Source organism: Indicator indicator, unplaced genomic scaffold, assembly GCF_027791375.1.
Source record: "Indicator indicator isolate 239-I01 unplaced genomic scaffold, UM_Iind_1.1 iindUn_scaffold_76, whole genome shotgun sequence".
Taxonomy (NCBI): domain Eukaryota; kingdom Metazoa; phylum Chordata; class Aves; order Piciformes; family Indicatoridae; genus Indicator; species Indicator indicator.
Window position 1 is genome coordinate 34,686 of NW_026539202.1, and position 23,411 is coordinate 58,096.

Consider the following 23,411-nt stretch of genomic DNA (forward strand, 5'->3'; position numbering starts at 1 on the left):
AAGGGACAGCCAGAGGCCACCTGGGCAGGACAGGCTGCACTCAGTGCTGTGTCCTAGAGCTGGTGCCTGGGGAACCTGCAAGAAAACTACCTACAGGATCCGAGGATGGGTTGGGTTGGAAGGGACCTCAAAGCTCAGCCAGCTCCAAGCCCCTGCCATGGGCAGGGACACCTCCCCCCAGCCCAGCTTGCTTAAGGCCTCATCCAGCCTGGCCCTGAACACCTCCAGGGAGGGGACAGCCACAGCCTCCCTGGGCAACCTGTGCCAGGCTCTCCCCACCCTGGTGCTAAAGAACTTCTTCCTCAGCTCCAGTCCAACCCTGCTCTCCCTCAGCTTCCAACCGTTCCCCCTTGGCCTGTCTCTAGACACCCTCAGGAAAAATCCCTCTGCAGCCTTCCTGCAGGATCCCTTCAGGCAGCTCTGAGGTCCCCCTGGAGTCTTCTCTTCTCCAGGCTGCACACCCCCAGCTCCCTCAGCCTGTTCCAGTCTCTCCCCACCCTCACTCTCAACAATTTCTTCCTCCTCTCCACTCTCACTCTCCCCACTCCCAGCTCAAAGCCATTCTCCCTCATCCTGTCACTCCCAGCCCTTGTCCCAAGTCCCTCCCCAGCTCTCCTGGAGCCCCTTCAGCTACTGGAGGATACTGGATGGGACCAGGGGAGTTTATGGAGGCTCCAATCCTGGGGTTGTCCAAGGCCAGGCTGGATGAGGCCTTGAGCACCCCGGGCTGGTGGGAGGTGTCCCTGCCCATGGCAGGGGGTTGGAGCTGGATGATCTTGAAGGTCCCTTTCAACCCAACCCATTCCATGACTCCATGAATCCATGAAATTGGACTTCTTGGGCATTTTAAGGGTAGCCTTGCAAAATGTCTCACTGCATGAGGGCTGAGCTACAACTTTCCCTCACTCTCACAGAATCCTAGGATGGGGTGGGTTGGAAGGAACCTTGAAGATCAGCCAGTTCCAGACCCTTCCTTCTTGGCTCATTCCTCCAGATTTTTCTGTCATGTGCAAAAATGTCTCCTTCCATGGCAGCATCTCCCTGGGCAGGTTCTGCAGGAGGCTGGAAGAGTGAAGGCTCCTTGGGGGTGGGGAGGAGGTTTTGAGCACTCTGGCTTCTGGTTTGGTTTATGGATGGAAATAAAACTGGTTTCTGGCAGGAAAACTGAAAGCTCTCTGGAGTGGGCTCTGAACACCTCCATCCCTGGAGCCCTGGCTGCAAGGGGACTCCAGCAGCAGCCCAGTGCACCCAGCCTGCCTCACCTTGACCACAGCTCTGCAGAAGCAGCACAGGACCCCTCCTGGGCCTGTGGGACCCCTCCTGGCTCTGTGGGCCTCCTCCTGGCTCTGTGGGACCCATCTTGTGTTGGGTTTGTCCCTGGGGGGGTTGGTGGCAGGGAAGGGGGAGGGGTCCTGCTGTGGCTCCTGTAAGAAGCTTGAAGAAGCTCTCCCCAGCTCCAGCCCCACCTCTGGCCAAGGCTGAGCCACACAGCACCGCTGTGACACTGCAGAGGGGGAAACTGTTGGGGGAGTTCCTTAGTTTTGGAGGTTCTTTGGTGCCCTTCTTGCCCCCCTGGGCACCCCCTGCCTCCTCTCCAGCTGCTGTCACCCAGCACCCCCAGGGCCTTCTCTGCTGGGCAGCTGGCAGCCACTCTGCCCCCAGGCTGGAGCCCTCCTGGGGTGGTTGTGAGCCAAGGGCAGCTCCCAGCCCTTGGCCTTCTTGAGCCTCCTCCCAGTGGGATGCAGCCTGGCCAGGGCCCTCTGCAGAGCCTCCAAGCCTCCAGCAGCTCAGCACAGCCACCCAGCTTGGTGCCATCTGCAGAGTGCCTGAGGAGCCTCCATGCCCTCAGCCAGACCAATGCTAAAGACCTGGAAGTGAACAGGTGCCAGGCCTGAGCCCTGGGCACACCACTGCTGAGTGCCCACAGCTGCATTCAGCTCCACTCCCCACACACCAACACAGTGCCCTGCTCAGCCCTGCTCAGCTCCCACCTGGGCACCCCTGGGGCTGTCTCTCTGCTTCCCTTGCCTCAGTTTCCCTGCACCCAGCTTGGTGCCACCTGCAGCTGACTGAGGGTGCCCTTGATGCCCTCACCCAGATCATGGACAAAGACATGGAAGAGAACTGGTCCCAGCACCAAGCCTTGGGGACACCCTTGGGGACCAACTGGAGCTGCTTCCAGTCCCCAGCACTCTTTGGGTCCAGCCTTCAGCCACTTTGTCACCCAGGGAAGTGTCCAAGGCAGGAGCAGGCAGCTTCTGCAGGAGGATGCTGTGGCAGACAGTGCCAAAGGCTTTACTGATGTCCAAGCAGCCACATCAGAGAGTCAGAGAACTGCCAGGCTTGGAAGGGGCCTCAAGGCTCAGCCAGTCCCAACCCCCCTGCCATGCCCAGGGACACCTCACACCACAGCAGGTTGCTCACAGCCACCTCCAGCCTGGCTGCAAACACCTCCAGGGATGAGGCTTCCACCACCTCCCTGGGCAACCTGTGCCAGGCTCTCACCACCCTCCTGGGGAAGAATTTCTTCCTAACATCCAATCTGAACCTCCCCACTTCCAGTTTTGTTCCATCCCCCCCAGTCCTATCCCTCCCTGACATCCTCAGAAGTCCCTCCCCAGCTTTCTTGGAGCCCCCTTCAGATATGTAAGGTCACAAGAAGGTCTCCTGGGAGCCTTCTCCTCTCCACCCTGGCCCTCAGCCACTCAGAGCTCATCTTGCAGAAGGAGATGAGGTTGGTCAAGCAGGACCTGCCCTTCATGAGCCCCTGCTGGCTGGGTTGATGCCCTGCTTCTCCTGGATGTGCTGCATGATGGCTCTCAGATGATGTTCTCCTCGACCTTTCCTGGCACCAAGGTCACACTGGCAGGTCTGTAGTGACAGCACCACAGCAGCACAGAACATGAGAGGTTGGAAGGGACCTCTGGAGATCATCCAGTCCAAGCCCCTGCCAGAGCAGGGTCCCCCAGGGCAGGGCACACAGAACACATCCAGGTGGGGCTTGGAAGGCCTCCAGAGAAGGAGACTCCACAACCTCTCTGAGCAGCCTGCTCCAGGGCTCCAGCAGCCTCTCACCACAGAAGTTTCTCCTCATGCTGAAGTGGTTCCCTGGCTCCTCCTTCCTGCCCTGCTTGCAGGTCACATTTGCCCATCCCTGGTCAGCTGGGACCTCCCCACTCAGCCAGGGCTGCTGGGCAGTGATGGGAAGGTGCTTGGGGAGCACCTCCAGCAGCAGCCTTGGGTGGCTCCCACCTGGCCCCATAGACCTGGGTGGGACCACACCACTTGGGTGGGTGTCAGTGATCTCTTCAGCCCTGATGATCTGCAAGGAGGAACAGAATGAAGAGCAGCTGTGGAAGCCCTGAGGAGGGCAGAAGGCCACCCAGGTGGTTGTCACTTCAGGGAAGATGCCTCCAGCTCTGCAGCCTCTTGTCCTCCATCATCTTTGTAACTGGTTCCTTCCTGTGCTCAAGGATATGTTGCCTGCACCCCTGCAGTGCTGGAGCCCAGGGCTGGTGCCCACAGGGCTGCTTCTTGCCTCATATTTTAAGGCATAATCATTGTCTTCAGGTCCTCCATGGGCTGGGTTCTGAGCAGCTAAAAGATCTCTGTCTTGAGGAGCTTTGAGTCACCTGAGCTTCACTGTGAGGCCTGGGAACCACAGAATCATGGAATGGCAGAAGGGGAGGGGTTGGAGCAGGTCCAGAGAGGGGCAACAAAGCTGGGGAAGGGTCTGGAGAACAGGGTTGGGGAGGAGCTGCTGAGGGACCTGGGGGTGTCCTGCAGCAGTGAGGGAAGTCCCTCCCCAGCTCTCCTGGAGCCCCTTCAGGTCCTGCAAGGCTGCTCTGAGGTCTCCCTGGAGCCTTCTCTTCTCCAGGCTGAACAGCCCCAACTCTCCCAGTCTGTCTCACATCCTCTGATCATCTTCATGTCCTCCTCTGGCCTCTCTCCAGCAGCTCCAGGTCCTTCTTGTGCTGGGGGCCCCAGAACTGGAGGTAGTGCTGCAGGTGAGGTCATTGAGAGGCTGGAGCAGGGCCAGAGAAGGGCAACAGAGCTGGGGAAGGGTCTGGAGAAGAGGGCTGGGGAGGAGCAGCTGAGGGAGCTGGGGGTGTGCAGCCTGGAGAAGAGGAGGCTGAGGGAGACCTCATTGCTCTCTGCAGCTCCTGAGAGGAGTTTGGAGCCAGGTGGGGGTTGGTCTGCTCTCCCAAGGCACAAGTGATAGGACAAGAGGAAATGACCTCAGGTTGCCCCAGAGCAGGTTCAGGTTGGCCATGAGGAACAATTTCTGCCCTTTGAGGGTTGTCCAGGCCTGGCCCAGGCTGCCCAGGGCAGTGGTGGAGTCCCCATCCCTGGAGGGGTTTCAGAGCTGTGCAGATGTGGTGCTGAGGGCCATGGTTTGGTGGTGCCCTGGCAGGGCTGGATTCAGGCTTGGACTCCATGACCTGAAAGCTCTTTTCCAACCTTAAACAATTCCCTGATTCTCTGACCTGAGGCTCAAAGAGCTGCCAGGAGGAAGGAAGAAACTCAGAGCAGTTTCCTTCTGGGCTGCCCAAAGGCTGAGGAGGCTCTGGGGCTCTTCCACTCTGCACAGGGTACAGGTCAGCCCCAGCTGCCCCAAGGAGGGAACCACAGGAAGGGGACTCTGTGCAGCCAGGGGGACTTGGCCTGAGGAACACTGGAGAGGGAAGGGCAAAGGGCTGAAGGAGGTCAGGTGAATCACAGAGTGGTAGGGGTTGGGAGGTAGAACTTCCTGGCTTCCAGTTTGTGTCCATTGCTCCTTGTCCTGTCCCTGGGCACCACCAAGAGCCTTGGCAGCTCCATCCTGCCCCCCACCCCTCAGACACTGAGCAGATCCCCTCTCAGCCTCCTCCAGGCTAAGCAGCCCCAGGTCTCAGCCTTCCTTCTCAGCAGAGATGCTCTGCAGGACCATCAGCAGCCACTGAAGGTCTTTTGCTGCTCAGCACAACTTCTAACACTGTGGTACAGGAGATGGCTTTGGACACTCATGGTCAGGGATCTCCATGCAGCCAGACTGGCATCCACCCTAGCAGGAGAGACTTTGGTGGCCCTTGGGCAGCCATGAAAGGAGCCAGGAGGGTCAAAGCCTCTTTAGGGCTCCTTCTGTCCTGCAAGGTGTTAGCTGTGCTTGGAAGTGGCAGGGGAAGTGTCTGCTCTGGGGTGGAGCAGGACACTGAAGTGCAGTTGGGCTCTAGGACATCTGCTACTGGCTGACAGAGTACCAGTGGGGAAGTTCCCGGGAAGCAGGAGAACCAAGGTCCAGTTTGTGATCTAGACTCACTCAGGAACCCAGGAGGTTCCATCTGAGCAGGAGGAGAAACCTCTTCAGTGTGAGGGTGCTGGAGGCCTGGAGCAGGCTGCCCAGAGAGGTTGTGGAGTGTCCTTGTGTGGAGAGCTTCCAACCCCCCCTGGGCATTGTGCCCCTGGGCAAGCTGCTGTGGGTGCCCTGCTGGAGCAGGGGGGTTGGACTGGATGAGCTCCAGAGCTCCTTTTCAAACTCCTTCACCATTCTGTGATCCCATGACACAACTTCCTTCCTTGAATAGCCTGAAATTGTGCCAGGGGAGGGTTAGGTTGGAGAGGAGGAAAAATTTCTTTGCCGGAGGAGTGTTGAGGGATTGGAAGAGGCTGCCCAGGGAGGTGGTGGAGTCCCCATGGCTGGAGGTGTCCAAGCAAGGTGTGGCCATGGCACTTGGGGTTTGGTGGCCATGGTGGGGTTGGGTTGGTGCAGGACTGGATGATCTCAGAGGGCTTTGCCAGCCTGAACAGTTCTGTGGTTCTCTGTTCAGCTCAGCATGAGGAGACGTCAGCTCCTCCAGCCTTGGTGTCTGCACTGAGCCTTCTCTCCTCCAGGCTGAGCACCCCCAGCTCCCTCAGCCTTCCCTCACAGGGCAGAGGCCTTCCAGTCCTCTGCTCATCCTCCTGCCCCTTCTCTGCACATCTCCAGCCCTGCCCACAGCTTTTTTTTTTTTTTTTCCACAGAAGGGACCAACCCTGCAGGCAGTGCTCCAGGCTGAGCAGAGTGGGGCAATGACTTCTCTCTCTCTGCTGCTGATGCCCTTGGTGATGCCACCCAGCAGCCTGTTGGCTTCCTGTGCCCCTGCAGCTCTCTGTTCACTCCAGCTTGGCTTGGTGGCCACCCAGACCCCCAGCTCCCTTTCCACAGGGCTGCTCTCCAGCCAGCTGGGTGCCAGGCTGGGCTGCACTCCTGGCTTCTGTCTTCCCAGGTGCCAGAACCTGCCCTTGGCCCTGCTGAGCTGCAGGAGCTTCTTGCCAGCTCACTCCTGCAGCCTGCCCAGGCCTTCCTGGAGCCTGGCTCTGCCTTCTGCAGTGCCAACCTCTCCACAATCCTATGGCTGAGGGCTCCTCTGGAGCTCTGCACCCACCTGTGCACAGCTTTCCCACCCTGGGAAAAGCCCAGAGGAGAGCCTCAGAGATGCTCCAGGGCTTCACTGCTCCATCCCCAGCATCTCTACCTCCTCTGCCCCCTGAGCACTGCAGGTGGATGGGGAATGGGAGCCTGTGGTCTCCTCTGGGAAGATTGAGGCCCCTGGGCTCAGCCTCAAGGAGAGAAGGTGAGAGGGACCTAAGAGCTGTCTTCAGCTGCCTGACTGAGTGCCAGTGGAGAAGACAAAGCCAGAATCTTCCTGGAGGTGCACAGTGAAAGGGCAGGAGGCAGAAAGGGCAGCAAAGGAAATCCTGGGTGGGCAGAAGGAAAATATTTCACTGCAGAATCACAGAATGGTCGGGGCTGGAAGGGACCTCAAGGCTCATCCAGTTCCAACCCCCCTGCCATGGGCAGGAACACCTCACACCACAGCAGGTTGCTCACAGCCACCTCCAGCCTGGCTGCAAACACCTCCAGGGATGAGGCTTCCACCACCTCCCTGGGCAACCTGTGCCAGTCTCTCACCACCCTCCTGGGGAAGAACTTCTTCCTAACATCCAATCTGAATATCCTCTCCTCCAGCTTGGATCTTGCTACCGGTGTGGCTGAGCAGCAGTGTGGGGGCCAGAGAGGGTCTGGGATCTCTTCCCTATGGAATAGTCCAGACTTAACTCACTGTGCTGGGGCACACCCATCCTGGATGGGGCTGAGAAGAACCCAGCCCGAGGTGGACAAAAGAAACTTAATCTGGGGAGGGTTTGGCCCCTCCCCTGCTGGGAGAAGGTGGTCCCTGACTCAGAGGTGGTCTATTCCACTCCACCTTCCTGTCCAGCAAGCCTATAAAAGGGGGATATCTTGCTGCTCTTCCCTTTTTCCTGCCTCGTCTGCTCGAGAGGATTTTCTGCTGCTGTTGCTGTCTCCTGCACCGGACCACGTGGCTGGGGCCCTCTCTCTCTCAGCTGAATCCACGACATCCAGGGGAACACAAGGCCATCCAGGCTTGGGTTTGTATATTTTTTTTTTCCACTTACCCTCATCCCTCACCTCTGTAAACCACGCCCCTGTTACTGAGATAGATATATATATATATATGTAAAATTATTTTTCCTTTCCCTTTTGTAAAAAAAAAAGAAAAAAAATTTACTCCTCCTACTTCCAAACTGACTTTAGACTATTTCTTTCACGAATTTATTTTTTTTTCTTTCCCCTACCTTTTTTTTTTTTTCCTTTCTTCTCTCTCTCCACCCTGCTGAGGAAAAAGGGAGGACAGGGGGAGGAATTTATATCTATTATCATTTGAGCTCCTAAACTCAGAGCTCAAACTACCACAATATTTCTTTTGGCGCTTCCAACATGGGGCTTGGGAAATAATATTTTTTGCTTGAAAATAACACCTGATTGGGAAAGAAGGGTTTGGAAGTAGAGATGGTAATTTTACAGATTCTTATGGTTCAAGTTTTTGGATGGGCTGTTGGCTGGATCTTTTGGACGCATGTGTATAAACTACTGACTTACCATGTGCTTTGGTTAATTATAGAGATGCTGCTTGACTGGATAAAAACTCTGCCAATGCAGTTTTGCATGTACCTCTTGAATTCCATCAATCTTACTGGCGGTGGGCACTTCTCAAACTTTTCTGACATAAAGAATTTCTCTGAAACCTGTTATGAAACTAAACGTGTGGATAAAAACATTGCTGAAGGAGAATGGGACTATGTAAAAATATGCTCTGTAGGTTTAAATGTAATCTTGATAATCATACTGGCTCTGGCCATGTGGGGAAGGGGGTGCCCCAACCCTTTAAGAGCTATCTGTGGAGGGACAATGGGTTTAGGGAATTCTTTTGTAAGCCTTAATGGCCCAAAGGAGGAGAGCTGTAAGCACTGCAGGCACTGTGATAATGTTTATGAAAACAGGAGGGAGGGGTCTGGCTGCTGTGAATGCTGTCCAGCCCGATGGAATGGAGGCTGGCCAAACCTGAGGCCCAGCCCCGAGGGTTTGACCCCCCACCAACAGCTTCACACATAACCCCTGATGCTCCTCCACCTGTAGTTTCCCTAGCACTGGTTACCACACGCAGGAAAAAGATGCAAAAATCAGCTCCAAATACGGATGGTGAAGAAGGCACCTCAGCAGGACCCAGCACATCTCAGAACCCACCAGCAGATGGAGAGGACTCAGATCAGGAGATCATAACCATCACATCTCTGCCCAGAAAAGAATTAAGGCAAACTCGTCTGGACTACGCACGGAGAGAGGGTGAGACAATACTAAACTGGACCCTAAAATGTTGGGATGAGGGTGCAGAAACTGTAGATCTAGATAAGAGGGAGGCAAAACTTCTAGGCTCCCTGTCTCATGATGCTGGCCTGGATAAAGAATTAGCAAAACTCGATGGAACACACACTCTCTGGGCCCGGATTACTAATGCTATAAAGCGCAGGTACCCTACCAGAGAGGATTTGCCTTGGGCCCCAATTAAATGGACGGCTATGGAACAGGGCATTCGGTACCTGAGACAGATGGCTGTGCTGGAGATCATCTATGGAAATGGCCAGCTCCCCTTGGACCCAGATCAGGTGTCCATGAAACGGTCCTTAGTAAAGAAACTCACCCAGGGTGCCCCTCAAAGATATGCACACACACTAGGAGGGATGCTTCTGACTGGGCAGGATGGAAGTCCTAAAACTGTGGGTGAGTTTGCTAGTGACCTGAGGGAATATGAGGACAGTGTCAGTCACAGGCCTGTAATCTCAGCCATAGAGGCTATGACTAAAGACATCATCAAAGAGATTAAGGCCTCCAAGCCTGAACTGAAGGAAGGGGATGACACCTTTTCTTCCCTTTCACCTTCTCCATCAGAATGGATCCATGTTTCAGCCATCAGGAATAAACGTCATTCTCCTCCCCCTAGGAGACCACCCCAAGCTAATCAGGGGATGTCAAGGGTGGCTCTGTGGAGAGCTCTCTGTGACCATGGGGAAAACATGAACCGCTGGGATGGCCAACCCACCTCTGCACTCTGGGCCAGAGTACGGGAACTGCAAGGTGGCCCCAATGGGAATAACTCGCCCAGGAGAAGGGCAGCCCCAGTTTTCCAGTGTGGTTCCTCCCGTTCAAGAGACCCTTCTCCCAGTAACACAGGGCCCTGTGACAAATGTGGGCATCGCCGCCAGCATTAGAGGTGCCCTGCCTCCAGCCAGGCGGAGGTCAGGGACAACAGAGTGTACTGGGATGTGTTTGTGAAATGGCCTGGCACTTCTGAAGCCCTGAAGTACCGAGCTCTGGTGGACACAGGGGCCCAATGCACCCTAATAGCATCAAGCTACAGAGGGACCGAGCCCATAACCATTCAAGGGGTCACAGGGGGCTCACAAGATCTGACTGTACTGCAGGCTGAGATAAGCCTGACTGGGAATGAGTGGGGAAAACACACCATAGTGACTGGTCCAGATGCACCTTGCATTCTTGGCATTGACTTTCTGCGGGAGGGATGTTTTAAGGACCCTAAGGGGCACAAGTGGGCATTTGGGGTAGCAGCTGTAGGGACTGCAGACTAGGAACAGCTGTCTGCCATGCCTGAGCTGTCAGATGACTCCTCCGTAGTTGGCAGCCATAAGGTGCAGGATTTGAAGTTACCAATTGCTCCTCACATAATGCATGGCAGGCAATACAGGACCAACCGAGACTCTCTGCACCCCATACATCAACTGATTCGACGACTGGAGAGCCAGAAGGTAATCAGCAAAGCTCATTCACCTTTCAACAGCCCAATATGGCCAGTGGGGAAGGCAAACGGGAATGGAGATTGACTGTGGACTACCGTGGCCTGAATGAAGTGACTCCTCTGATGAGTGCTGCTGTGCCAGACATGCTGGAGCTCCAGTACGAACTGGAATCGAAGGGGGCCAAGTGGTATGCCACAACAGACATTGCTAATGCTTTCTTCTCCATTCCCATTGCAGAAGAATGTAGGCCACAGTTTGCTTTCACCTGGAGAGGTGTCCAATATCAATGGAATCGTCTCCCCCAGGGGTGGAAACACAGTTCTACCATCTGCCATGAAGTGATCCAAACTGCGCTGGAGAAGGGTGGAGCCCCTGAGCACCTGCAGTTCATTGGTGACATCATTGTATGGGGTGAGACAGCAGAGGAGGTCTATCAGAAGGGTAAGAGGATAATAGATATCCTGTTGGAGGCTGGCTTTGCCATAAAGAGAAGCAAGGTAAAAGGGCCTGCCAGAGAGATCCAGTTTCTGGGAGTTCGATGGCAAGATGGCTGTCGCCACATCCCTCAGGATGTGGTGAATAAGGTAGCCACCATGGTGCAACCCACTAGTAAGAAAGAGACACAATCCTTCTTGGGGCTTGTGGGCTTCTGGAAAATGCACATTCCTGGGTACAGTCAAATAGTGAAACCCCTCTTCCATGGAACAAGGAAGAAAAATAATTTTGTGTGGGGATCTGAGCAACAGGTAGCATTTGACCAGATAAAAGGAGAAGGAAGTGGTCCATGCTATGGCTCTGGGACCTGTTTGAAGTGGGCCAGAGATCAAGAATGTGCTGTATACTGCGGCTGGTGAGAGTGGTCCTACATGGAGTTTGTGGCAGAAAGCTCCTGGTGAGACAAGGGGCAGGCCCCTAGGTTTCTGGAGTAAGGGTACAAAGGTTCTGAGGCCAACTACACTGCAACAGAAAAGGAGATCCTAGCTGCCTATGAGGGAGTCCGAGCTGCTTCTGAGGTAATTGGGACCGAGTCACCACTCCTTTTAGCTCCAAAGCTTCCAATCCTGACTTGGATGTTTAAAGGGAGGGGCTCAACCCCACATCATGCTACAGATGCCACCTGGAGTAAATGGATGGCCCTGATAACTCAGCGAGCTCGAATGGGGAACTTTGAACGCCCTGGCATAGTAGAAGTGATCACCAACTGGCCAGAGGGTGCTGACTTTGGGTTGCTACCAGAGAAGACAGTGACCCGTGCTGAGGAAGCTCCCCCATATAATGACCTCCCTGATAATGACAAGGGCTATGCTCTATTCACAGATGGACCTTGCCGTCTTGTAGGGAGCAAGCGGAGATGGAAGGCAGCTGTCTGGAGCCCAACAAGGCAAGTGGCAGAAGCAAGGGACGGAGAAGGCGAATCCAGTCAGTATGCAGAGGTAAAAGCTGTCCAGCTGGCCCTGGATATAGCAAAACGGGAGAACTGGCCGGTGCTTTACCTATATACTGACTCCTGGATGGTGGCAAATGCCTTATGGGGGTGGCTGAAGGAATGGAAGAAGAACGGATGGCAGAGGAAAGGAAAGGCTATCTGGGCCGCAGACCTGTGGCAAGACATTGCTGCCCATCTGGACAAGCTGCCAATAAAGGTACGGCACATCGATGCACACATTCCCAAAAGCAGAGCCACTGAGGAACACCAGCACAGCCACCAAGCAGATCTGGCTGCTAAAATCTCCCAGATAGACTTGGACTGGGAACACAAGGGTGAGCTATTCCTAGCTCGCTGGGCCCATGACACTTCAGGTCACCAAGGGAGAGATGCCACACACCGGTGGGCTCGGGACAGGTCAGTGGACATATCCATGGAAGCAATCTCCCAAGTTATTCATGAGTGTGACATCTGTGCTGCCATAAAGCAGGCTAAGCACATGAAGCCTTTATGGTATGGGGGGAGATGGTCAAAGTATAAGTACAGAGAGGCCTGGCAGATCGACTACATCACCCTTCCTCGATCTCACAGTGGCAAGCAGTACATACTGACCATGGTGGAGGCGAGTACAGGGGGGCTGGAAACCTACCCAGTACCTCATGCCACTGCCCGCAACACCATCCTGGGCCTGGAGAGACACGTCCTGTGGAGACACAGCACCCCAGAGAGGATCGAGTCGGACAATGGAACCCACTTCAAGAACCATCTCACAAGGGACTGGGCAAAGGAACATGGGATTGAATGGATTTACCATATCCCATATCGTGCACCAGCTGCAGGGAAGGTTGAATGCTACAATGGCTTGTTGAAGACCACCCTAAAAGCCATGGGGGGTGGAACCTTTAGGAACTGGGAAAGACACCTAGCTCAGGCCACTTGGTTAGTCAATAGCAGAGGGTCTGTAAACCGAGCTGGTCCTGCCCAGTCCAACCTGCTGCAAACAGTGGATGGAGATGGAGTTCCTGTGATCAATGAGAAAAACCTACTAGGAAAATCAGTATGGGTTTTCCCTGCTGTTGGTGGGGGCAAACCAACCCGAGGGGTGGTGTCTGCTGAGGGGCCTGGTCACACATACTGGGCCATGCTAGAGACTGGGGATATTCAGTGTGTGCCACAACAAAACGTGACGTTGGCTGAAAAGGTATAGCCTCTGAAGGTAACACCAATTAATGTCATGTAATCACTGTATAATAGTTATAAGTCGTTGTAAGTTTTCTCTCCTAGTTTGATAACAACCTGGTGTCCAGGATCCAGCATGAACACACCGCACACAAGCATCAGCTCAAAAGGACTTCTGCATCATCTCGCCTATACCTGCTCCTGCTTCCTATGCAACAATAGACTGTTCCTGACTCCCCTTCAGAGGTGAAGATGGTTTCCTGTTCTCTCTTATTCTTCTCCACGTTCCTGCCCAGCTCAAGCACCACCTGCATCAACTGGCACCGGAGAGAGAGACTGCCCTGAGAGAGAGAGACACAGCCGGGATAAAGAGAGACTGCCCTGAGAGAGAGAGACACAGCCGGGATAGAGAGAGACTGCCCTGAGAGAGAGAGAGACACAGCTGGGATAGAGAGAGACTGCCCTGAGAGAGAGACACACAGCTGGGATAGAGAGAGACTGCCCTGAGAGAGAGAGACACAGCCGGGATAGAGAGAGACTGCCCTGAGAGAGAGAGAGACACAGCTGGGATAGAGAGAGACTGCCCTGAGAGAGAGAGAGACACAGCTGGGATAGAGAGAGACTGCCCTGAGAGAGAGACACAGCTGGGATAGAGAGAGACTGCCCTGAGAGAGAGAGAGACACAGCCGGGACAGAGACTGCCCTGAGAGAGAGAGAGACACAGCTGGGATAGAGAGAGAGACTGCCCTGAGAGAGAGAGACACAGCTGGGATAGAGAGAGACTGCCCTGAGAGAGAGAGAGACACAGCTGGGATAGAGAGAGACTGCCCTGAGAGAGAGAGAGCACAGCTGGGATAGAGAGAGACTGCCCTGAGAGAGAGAGAGACACAGCCAGGATAAAGAGAGACTGCCCTGAGAGAGAGAGACACAGCCGGGATAGAGAGAGAGACTGCCCTAAGAGAGAGAGAGACACAGCTGGGATAGAGAGAGAGACTGCCCTGAGAGAGAGAGAGACACAGCTGGGATAGAGAGAGACTACCCTGAGAGAGAGAGAGACACAGCTGGGATAGAGAGAGACTGCCCTGAGAGAGAGAGACACAGCTGGGATAGAGAGAGACTGCCCTGAGAGAGAGAGACACAGCTGGGATAGAGAGAGACTGCCCTAGAGAGAGAGAGACACAGCTGGGATAGAGAGAGACTGCCCTGAGAGAGAGAGACACAGCTGGGATAGAGAGAGACTGCCCTGAGAGAGAGAGACACAGCTGGGATAGAGAGAGACTGCCCTGAGAGAGAGAGACACAGCTGGGATAGAGAGAGAGACTGCCCTGAGAGAGAGAGAGACACAGCTGGGATAGAGAGAGACTGCCCTGAGAGAGAGAGAGACACAGCTGGGATAGAGAGAGACTGCCCTGAGAGAGAGACACAGCTGGGATAGAGAGAGAGACTGCCCTGAGAGAGAGAGAGACACAGCTGGGATAGAGAGAGACTGCCCTGAGAGAGAGAGAGACACAGCTGGGATAGAGAGAGAGACTGCCCTGAGAGAGAGAGACACAGCTGGGATAGAGAGAGACTGCCCTGAGAGAGAGAGAGACACAGCTGGGATAGAGAGAGACTGCCCTGAGAGAGAGAGACACAGCGGGGATAGAGAGAGACTGCCCTGAGAGAGAGAGAGACACAGCTGGGATAGAGAGAGAGACTGCCCTAGAGAGAGAGAGACACAGCTGGGATAGAGAGAGACTGCCCTGAGAGAGAGAGACACAGCTGGGATAGAGAGAGACTGCCCTGAGAGAGAGAGAGACACAGCTGGGATAGAGAGAGAGACTGCCCTGAGAGAGAGAGAGACACAGCTGGGATAGAGAGAGACTGCCCTGAGAGAGAGAGACACAGCTGGGATAGAGAGAGACTGCCCTGAGAGAGAGAGAGACACAGCTGGGATAGAGAGAGACTACCCTGAGAGAGAGAGAGACACAGCTGGGATAGAGAGAGAGACTGCCCTGAGAGAGAGAGAGACACAGCTGGGATAGAGAGAGACTGCCCTGAGAGAGAGAGACACAGCTGGGATAGAGAGAGACTGCCCTGAGAGAGAGAGAGACACAGCTGGGATAGAGAGAGAGACTGCCCTGAGAGAGAGAGAGACACAGCTGGGATAGAGAGAGACTGCCCTGAGAGAGAGAGACACAGCTGGGATAGAGAGAGACTGCCCTGAGAGAGAGAGACACAGCTGGGATAGAGAGAGACTGCCCTGAGAGAGAGAGAGACACAGCTGGGATAGAGAGAGACTGCCCTGAGAGAGGGAGACACAGCTGGGATAGAGAGAGACTGCCCTGAGAGAGAGACACAGCTGGGATAGAGAGAGAGACTGCCCTGAGAGAGAGAGAGACACAGCTGGGATAGAGAGAGACTGCCCTGAGAGAGAGACACAGCTGGGATAGAGAGAGACTGCCCTGAGAGAGAGAGACACAGCTGGGATAGAGAGAGACTGCCCTGAGAGAGAGAGACACAGCTGGGATAGAGAGAGACTGCCCTGAGAGAGAGAGACACAGCTGGGATAGAGAGAGACTGCCCTGAGAGAGAGAGACACAGCTGGGATAGAGAGAGACTGCCCTGAGAGAGAGAGAGACACAGCTGGGATAGAGAGAGACTGCCCTGAGAGAGAGAGACACAGCTGGGATAGAGAGAGACTGCCCTGAGAGAGAGACAGACACAGCTGGGATAGAGAGAGACTCCCCTGAGAGAGAGAGAGACACAGCTGGGATAGAGAGAGACTGCCCTGAGAGAGAGAGACACAGCTGGGATAGAGAGAGACTGCCCTGAGAGAGAGAGAGACACAGCTGGGATAGAGAGAGACTGCCCTGAGAGAGAGAGAGACACAGCTGGGATAGAGAGAGACTGCCCTGAGAGAGAGACACACAGCTGGGATAGAGAGAGACTGCCCTGAGAGAGAGAGAGACACAGCTGGGATAGAGAGAGAGACTGCCCTGAGAGAGAGACACAGCTGGGATAGAGAGAGACTGCCCTGAGAGAGAGACACAGCTGGGATAGAGAGAGAGACTGCCCTGAGAGAGAGACACAGCTGGGATAGAGAGAGACTGCCCTGAGAGAGAGACACAGCTGGGATAGAGAGAGACTGCCCTGAGAGAGAGAGACACAGCTGGGATAGAGAGAGACTGCCCTGAGAGAGAGAGACACAGCTGGGATAGAGAGAGACTGCCCTGAGAGAGAGAGACACAGCTGGGATAGAGAGAGACTGCCCTGAGAGAGAGACACAGCTGGGATAGAGAGAGACTGCCCTGAGAGAGAGAGACACAGCTGGGATAGAGAGAGACTGCCCTGAGAGAGAGAGACACAGCTGGGATAGAGAGAGACTGCCCTGAGAGAGAGAGAGACACAGCTGGGATAGAGAGAGACTGCCCTGAGAGAGAGAGAGACACAGCTGGGATAGAGAGAGACTGCCCTGAGAGAGAGAGAGACACAGCTGGGATAGAGAGAGACTGCCCTGAGAGAGAGAGAGACACAGCTGGGATAGAGAGAGACTGCCCTGAGAGAGAGAGAGACACAGCTGGGATAGAGAGAGACTGCCCTGAGAGAGAGAGAGAGAGACACAGCTGGGATAGAGAGAGACTGCCCTGAGAGAGAGAGAGACACAGCTGGGATAGAGAGAGACTGCCCTGAGAGAGAGACACACAGCTGGGATAGAGAGAGACTGCCCTGAGAGAGAGAGAGACACAGCCGGGATAGAGAGAGACTGCCCTGAGAGAGAGAGAGAGAGAGAGACACAGCTGGGATAGAGAGAGACTGCCCTGAGAGAGAGACACAGCTGGGATAGAGAGAGACTGCCCTGAGAGAGAGACACAGCCGGGATAGAGAGAGACTGCCCTGAGAGAGAGACACAGCTGGGATAGAGAGAGACTGCCCTGAGAGAGAGACACAGGTGGGATAGAGAGAGACTGCCCTGAGAGAGAGAGAGACACAGCTGGGATAAAGAGAGAGACTGCCCTGAGAGAGAGAGAGACACAGGTGGGATAGAGAGAGACTGCCCTGAGAGAGAGAGAGACACAGCTGGGATAGAGAGAGACTGCCCTGAGAGAGAGAGAGACACAGCTGGGATAGAGAGAGACTGCCCTGAGAGAGAGAGAGACACAGGTGGGATAGAGAGAGACTGCCCTGAGAGAGAGAGAGACACAGCTGGGATAGAGAGAGACTGCCCTGAGAGAGAGAGAGACACAGCCGGGATAGAGAGAGACTGCCCTGAGAGAGAGAGAGACACAGCCGGGATAAAGAGGGACTCACAACATGAACTCTAATACCACAGCTCATGACTGGATAAAGAAACTGTGACAGGAAAGTGGAAGTGAAATAGAGGAGTGGACTGTGCTGGGGCACACCCATCCTGGATGGGGCTGAGAAGAACCCAGCCCCAAGTGCACAAAAGAAATTTAATCTGGGGACGGCTTGGCCCCTTCCCTGCTGGGAGAAGGTGGTCCCTGACTCAGAGGTGGTCTATTCCACTCCACCTTCCTGTCCAGCAAGCCTATAAAAGGGGGATATCTTGCTGCTCTTCCCTTTTTCCTGCCTCGTCTGCTCGAGAGGACTTCCTGCTGCTGTTGCTGTCTCCTGCACCGGACCACGTGGCTGGGGCCCTCTCTCTCTCAACTGAATCCACGACATCCAGGGGAACACAAGGCCATCCAGGCTTGGGTTTGTATAGTTTTTTTTCCACTTACCCTCATCCCTCACCTCTGTGAACCCCCCTGTTACTTATATATATATATATTATTTTTCCTTTCCCTTTTGTAAAAAAAAAGAAAAAAAAATTTACTCCTCCTACTTCCAAACCGACTTCAGACTATTTCTTTCACGAATTTATTCTTTTTTTCTTTCCCCTACCTTTTTTTTTTTTCCTTTCTTCTCTCTCTCCACCCTGCTGAGAGAAAAGGGAGAGGGGCAGTGGGAGGAATTTCAATCTATTAACATTTGAGCTCCTAAACTCAGAGCTCAAACTACTACACTCACCAAAGCTCTGCACAACCTGACCTGCCTTTGGGGTTGGCTCTGTTTGAGGTTGGCCATTCAGCTTGAAGCATCCTTGTGTTAGAGTGACCATGACAGCATCAGAATGCAAAATTCTCTTCCTTGAAGGTTCTGACCTTCAGCTCAGCATGGAAGGTTCTCCTGTCTGACTTAGTGTCTCACAAAGCAACCTGCCAGGGGCTTGGAATCACAGAATGGGAGGGGTTGGAAGAGACCTCTGGAGATCATCCAGTCCAACCGCCCTGCCAGAGCAGGGTCACCCAGGGCAGGGCACACAGGGACACAGCCAGGCGGGGCTGGAAAGGCTCCAGAGAAGGTGAGACATGCTGGGGATGGAGCAGTGAAGCCCTGGAGCATCTCTGAGGCTCTCCTCTGGGCTTTTCCCAGGGTGGGAAAGCTGTGCACAGGTGGGTGCAGAGCTCCAGAGGAGCCCTCAGCCATAGGATTGTGGAGAGGTTGGCACTGCAGAAGGCAGAGCCAGGCTCCAGGAAGGCCTGGGCAGGCTGCAGGAGTGAGCTGGCAAGAAGCTCCTGCAGCTCAGCAGGGCCAAGGGCAGGGTCTGGCACCTGGGAAGACAGAAGCCAGGAGTGCAGCCCAGCCTGGCACCCAGCTGGCTGGAGAGCAGCCCTGTGGAAAGGGAGCTGGGGGTCTGGGTGGCCACCAAGCCAAGCTGGAGTGAACAGAGAGCTGCAGGGGCACAGGAAGCCAACAGGCTGCTGGGTGGCATCACCAAGGGCATCAGCAGCAGAGAGAGAGAAGTCATTGCCCCACTCTGCTCAGCCTGGAGCACTGCCTGCAGGGTTGGTCCTTTCTGTGAAAAAAAAAAAAAAAAGCTGTGGGCAGGGCTGGAGATGTGCAGAGAAGGGGCAGGAGAATGAGCAGAGGACTGGAAGGCCTCTGCCCTGTGAGGGAAGGCTGAGGGAGCTGGGGGTGCTCAGCCTGGAGGAGAGAAGGCTCCAGGGGGTACCTTCTCACCACAGCCCAGGCCAGCAAAGGTGGCTAGCAAGAGGAGGAAGACTCCCTTTGTGCAAGGAGTGCCATGGAGAAGACACCAGAAGGGGTGCTGGGGACAAGGGGCTGCTGGGGACATTCCCCTTGGACTCCAGAAGAAAATTCTTCACAACAAGAACAGACAGAGGCTGGAATCATCTCCCAGGGGTGGATTCCCTGCACAGGACAGGTTTCATTCCCAGCCTGCCAGGCTGCTGGGGCAGCTCACTGCAACTCCACCACCACCTAGAAAGGTTGCACCAGCTGAGCCCTGGGGTCCCTCCCATTCTGTGCTGCCCCTGGTTGACACCAGCTGCCCACTGAGCTGCTCTCTCACACCTCCTCCTCAACAAGGGGGAGAAAAGAGCAGGGCAGAGCTCATTGGTGAGCTGCAGACAAGGAGGTCTCTGCACCACTTCATGCCATGGGCAAAGCACTTGGGGAAAAGTCATCTGCTGCAAAAGGAAAGCAACCCAGAGAAGGAAGCAGGGGCTGGGGGCTGCCCTGGGCTCACACTCAGCTCTCATTAGCAACCTCCCAGCAGAGACTGAGAGAGAAAGGACCCCAAGCACAAGCCCTGGGCTGGGATCAGGAGTCCCTGGAGCTGATCCCATGCACAATTCCCTCAACCTATCTCACAGCACAGTAGCAGAAGACAGTCAGAAAATAACCATCCCCTCCCCAACCCCCAGCCCCCAGCCTGCAGCCAGCCCAGTGGCCAAGCTCAGCACCCCCAGACTGGAAACCAGGAGCAGCAAGTGGCACAGGAGCCTCTCCTGCTCCAGCCTCACCCAGCCCCAGGATGCTTGGCTCCAGCCAGCACTTTGGGATTGAAGCTGACAGGGCAGCAGCATGGGATGGAATGGCAGCAGCAGATTCAGCTCAACCCATGGCAGGTCCTAAGAGATCTTAAAGCTCCTCCAGTCCAACCCCCTGCAGTCCCCAGGGACAGAGCAGGTTGCTCCCAGCCCCAAACAACCTGACCTGCAGTGGTGCCAGCCATGGGGCAGCTCTCACCTCTCTGGGCAGCCTGGCACAGGCTCTCCCCACCCTCAGGGGCAAACATTTCTCCCTTCTCTCCACTCTCAGTCTGCCTCTTTGAGTTCAAACCATCCTCCCTTGTCCTGGCACTCCCAGCCCTTGGCCAAAGTCCCTTCCCAGCTCTCCTGGACCCCTTCAGGCACTGGAAGGCTGCTCGAAGGTCTCCCTGGAGCCTTCTCTTCTCCAGGCTCCACAACCCCAACTTCTTCAGCCTCTCCTCCCAGCAGAGGGCTTCCAGCCCTTCCACCACTGTTGTGGCATCCCCTGGCCCCACTCTAACAGCTCCATGTCTCCCCTGTGCTGCAAAATAGATTTGGATGGTGAGAAACAAAGACCAGAATTAAGCTACCACCTCTTCACTCCTTGACTTCACTTCTTCATCCATAACTTCTCTGCCTGCTCTCCACCCTGAGCACTGCAGGGTGATCACAGTCTGACAGCCTCACAGTGTAGGAGAGGCTGGAATGGACCTCAGGAGATCATCAGGTCCAAGCCCCCTGCCAGAGCAGCATCACCCAGGGCAGGGCACACAGGGACACATCCAGGTGGGGCTGGAAAGGCTCCAGAGGAGACTCCACAACCCCCTGGGCAGCCTGCTCCAGGGCTCTGCCACCCTCACTGTGAAGAAGTTTCTCCTCAGGTTGAGGTGAGATCTTCTCTGTTCAAGTTTGAAGCTGCTGGTCCTTGTCTTATCACTGTGCACCACCCAGCAGAGCCTGGCCCCCTCCTCCTGACACCCACCCCTCAGCTATTGATAGACATTGATCAGATCCCTCTCAGCCTTCTCCTCTCCAGACTAAACAGCCCCAGGGCTCTCAGTCTCTCTTCACAGGGGAGATGCTCAAGTCCCCAAATCATCCTCATGGCTCTCCCTTGGACTCTCCCCAGCAGGTCTCTGTCTCTCTGGAACTGGGGAGCCCCAAACTGGACACAGGATTGCAGCTGTGGTCTCAGCAGGGCAGAGGAGAGAGGCAGAAGAACTTCCCAAGCCCTGCTGGACACCTTCCTTGCTGCACCCCAGGCTCCCATTGGCTCTCTTGGCCACCAGAGCACATTGCTGTCCCATGCAGCACTTGCTGCCCACCAGCACTCCAAGGTCTGTCTCTGTGGAGCTGCTCTCCAGCAGGGCAGCCTCCAACCTGTCCTGGTGCCTGTTGTTATTTCCCCCCAGCTGCAGGACCCTACACTTGTCCTAATTAAACTCATAGAATGATAGAATCAGTCAGGGTTGGAAGGGACCACAAGGATCAGCCAGTTCCCAACCCCCCTGCCATGGGCAGGGACACCTCACACTGGATCAGGCTGCCCAGAGCCTCATCCAGCCTGGCTGCAAACACCTCCAGGGATGGAGCCTCAACCACCTCCCTGGGCAACCCATTCCAGGCTCTCACCACCCTCATGGGGAAGAATTTCTTCCTAACATCCAATCTGAATCTCCCCACTTTTAGTTTTGCTCCTTTCCTCCCAGTCCTATCACTCCCTAACACACTCAAAAGTCCCTCCCCAGCTTTCTTGGAGCCCCCTTCAGATCCTGGAAGGCCACAAGAAGGTCTCCTGGGAGCCTTCTCCTCTCCAGACTGCACAACCCCAACTCTCTCAGGCTGTCTCCACAGCAGAGCAGCTCCAGCCCTCTGCTCCTCCTCATGGCCCTTCTCTGGACACCTTCCAGCATGTCCATAGCCCTCTTGTAACAGAGGCTCCAGCCCTGGACACAGAGCTCCAGGAGTGGTCTCAGCAGAGTGGAGCAGAGGGGCAGAATCCCCTCCCTGGCCCTGCTGGCCACACTTCTGCTGCTGCAGCCCAGGCTCTGCTTGGCTCTCTGGGCTGCAAGTGCTCACTGCTGGCTCCTGCTGAGCTTCTCCTCCCCCAGCACCCCCAAGTCCCTCTCCTCAGGGCTGCTCTCCAGCCAGTCCCTGCCCAGATCATTCAGTCCTGCATCAACCCAACCCCACCATGGCCACCAAACCATGGCCCCAAGTGCCATGGCCACACCTTGCTTGGACACCTCCAGCCATGGGGACTCCACCACCTCCCTGGGCAGCCTCTTCCAATCCCTGACCACTCCTCCAGCAAAGAAATTTTTCCTCCTCTCCAACCTAACCCTCCCCTGACATCAACCTAAATGTCCAACCTGAACCTCCCCTGGCACTATTTCAGACCATTTCCTCTTCTCCTATTTCTGGTTACTTGAGGTAAGAGCCCAACCCCCACCTAGCTCCAGCCTCCTCTCAGGAGCTGCAGAGAGCAATGAGGTCTCCCTCAGCCTCCTCTTCTCCAGGCTGCACACTCCCAGCTCCCTCAGCTGCTCCTGCCCAGCCCTCTTCTCCAGCATTCCCCAGCTTTCTTGCCCTTCTCTGGCCCTGCTCCCTCAGCCTCTCAGAGTCCTCCTTGGAGTGAGGAGCCCAAAACTGAACCCAGGCTTCGAGCTGTGGCTTCCCCAGTGCCCGTCCAAGAGGTAATCCCTGCCCTGGTCCTGCTGGCCACAGTTCCATCACCCACAGGTCCTTCTCTGTCCCCAAACAGCAGCTGCAGGAGGTACTCTTCCCAGATGACTCTCACCAGCTGTCTCAGGAAGTTCTCCACACACTCTGGGAAGCTCTGGGGCTGCTCCCTCTGCTGTGTTGTGTTCCCAGCAGACATCTGGTGAGCTGACATCCCCCAAGAGAGCAAGGGCTGAGGACTATGAGACTTCCACCAGCTTCATCTGCCTCTTCATCCTGGCTGGGGGGGTGTAGAAGAGAGCCCCAGCAGGGCGCCTGCCTTGCTGGCCTCCCCTCTCATCCTCACCCAGAAGCACTCAACCTTCTCCTCACAATCCTTCACCTCTGGACAGTCCAAACACTCCTCCCCTGCTGCTTCTCCTCCCTTGCCATCCCCTCTGAGGAGCTCACAGCCACCCTTGCAGTGCTCCACTCCCCAGAGGCATCCCTCAGAGCTCTCTGCTGGCAGCAGAGTCACAGCTGTCCTGCTGCACAATGGCTTCCAGCTCCTCCTGCTTGCTGCCCACACTGCTGCCCACCCATGGCTCCACCCCATGGATGGCACTCTTGGTATGAAGCTGAGGGGTGCCCAGGGTCAAGGCTGTCCCTCAGTGCCAGAGTCCAAGGAGGTCTCTGTCCACTCTGCCTTTGATCCCTCTGGGCAGCCTGGCACAGGCTCTCCCCACCCTCAGGGTCAAACATTTCTCCCTTCTCTCCACTCTCAATCTGCCTCTTTGTGTTCCAAACCATCCTCCCTTGTCCTGTCCCAACAGACCCTGCTCAAAATTCTATCCCCAGCTTTCTTCCAGGTCCCTTGGAGCACTGCAAGGCCACCAAAAGGTCTCCCTGGAGCCTTCTCCTCCCCAGGCTGCACAACCCCAACTCTCTCAGCCTGGCCTCCCAGCAGAGCCCTTCCAGCCCTGCCAGCATTGCTGTGGCCTCCTCTGGCCCTGCTCCAGCAGCTCCCTGTCTGTGCTGTGCTGAGGGCTCCAGAGCTGCCCCAGCACTGCAGGGGAGGTCTCAGCAGAGCACAGCAGAGGGGCAGAGTCCCCTCCCTGCCCCTGCTGCCCACACTGCTGGGGATCAGCCCAGGCCAGGCTGGGGCTGGGCTGGCAGCACTCAGTGCCAGC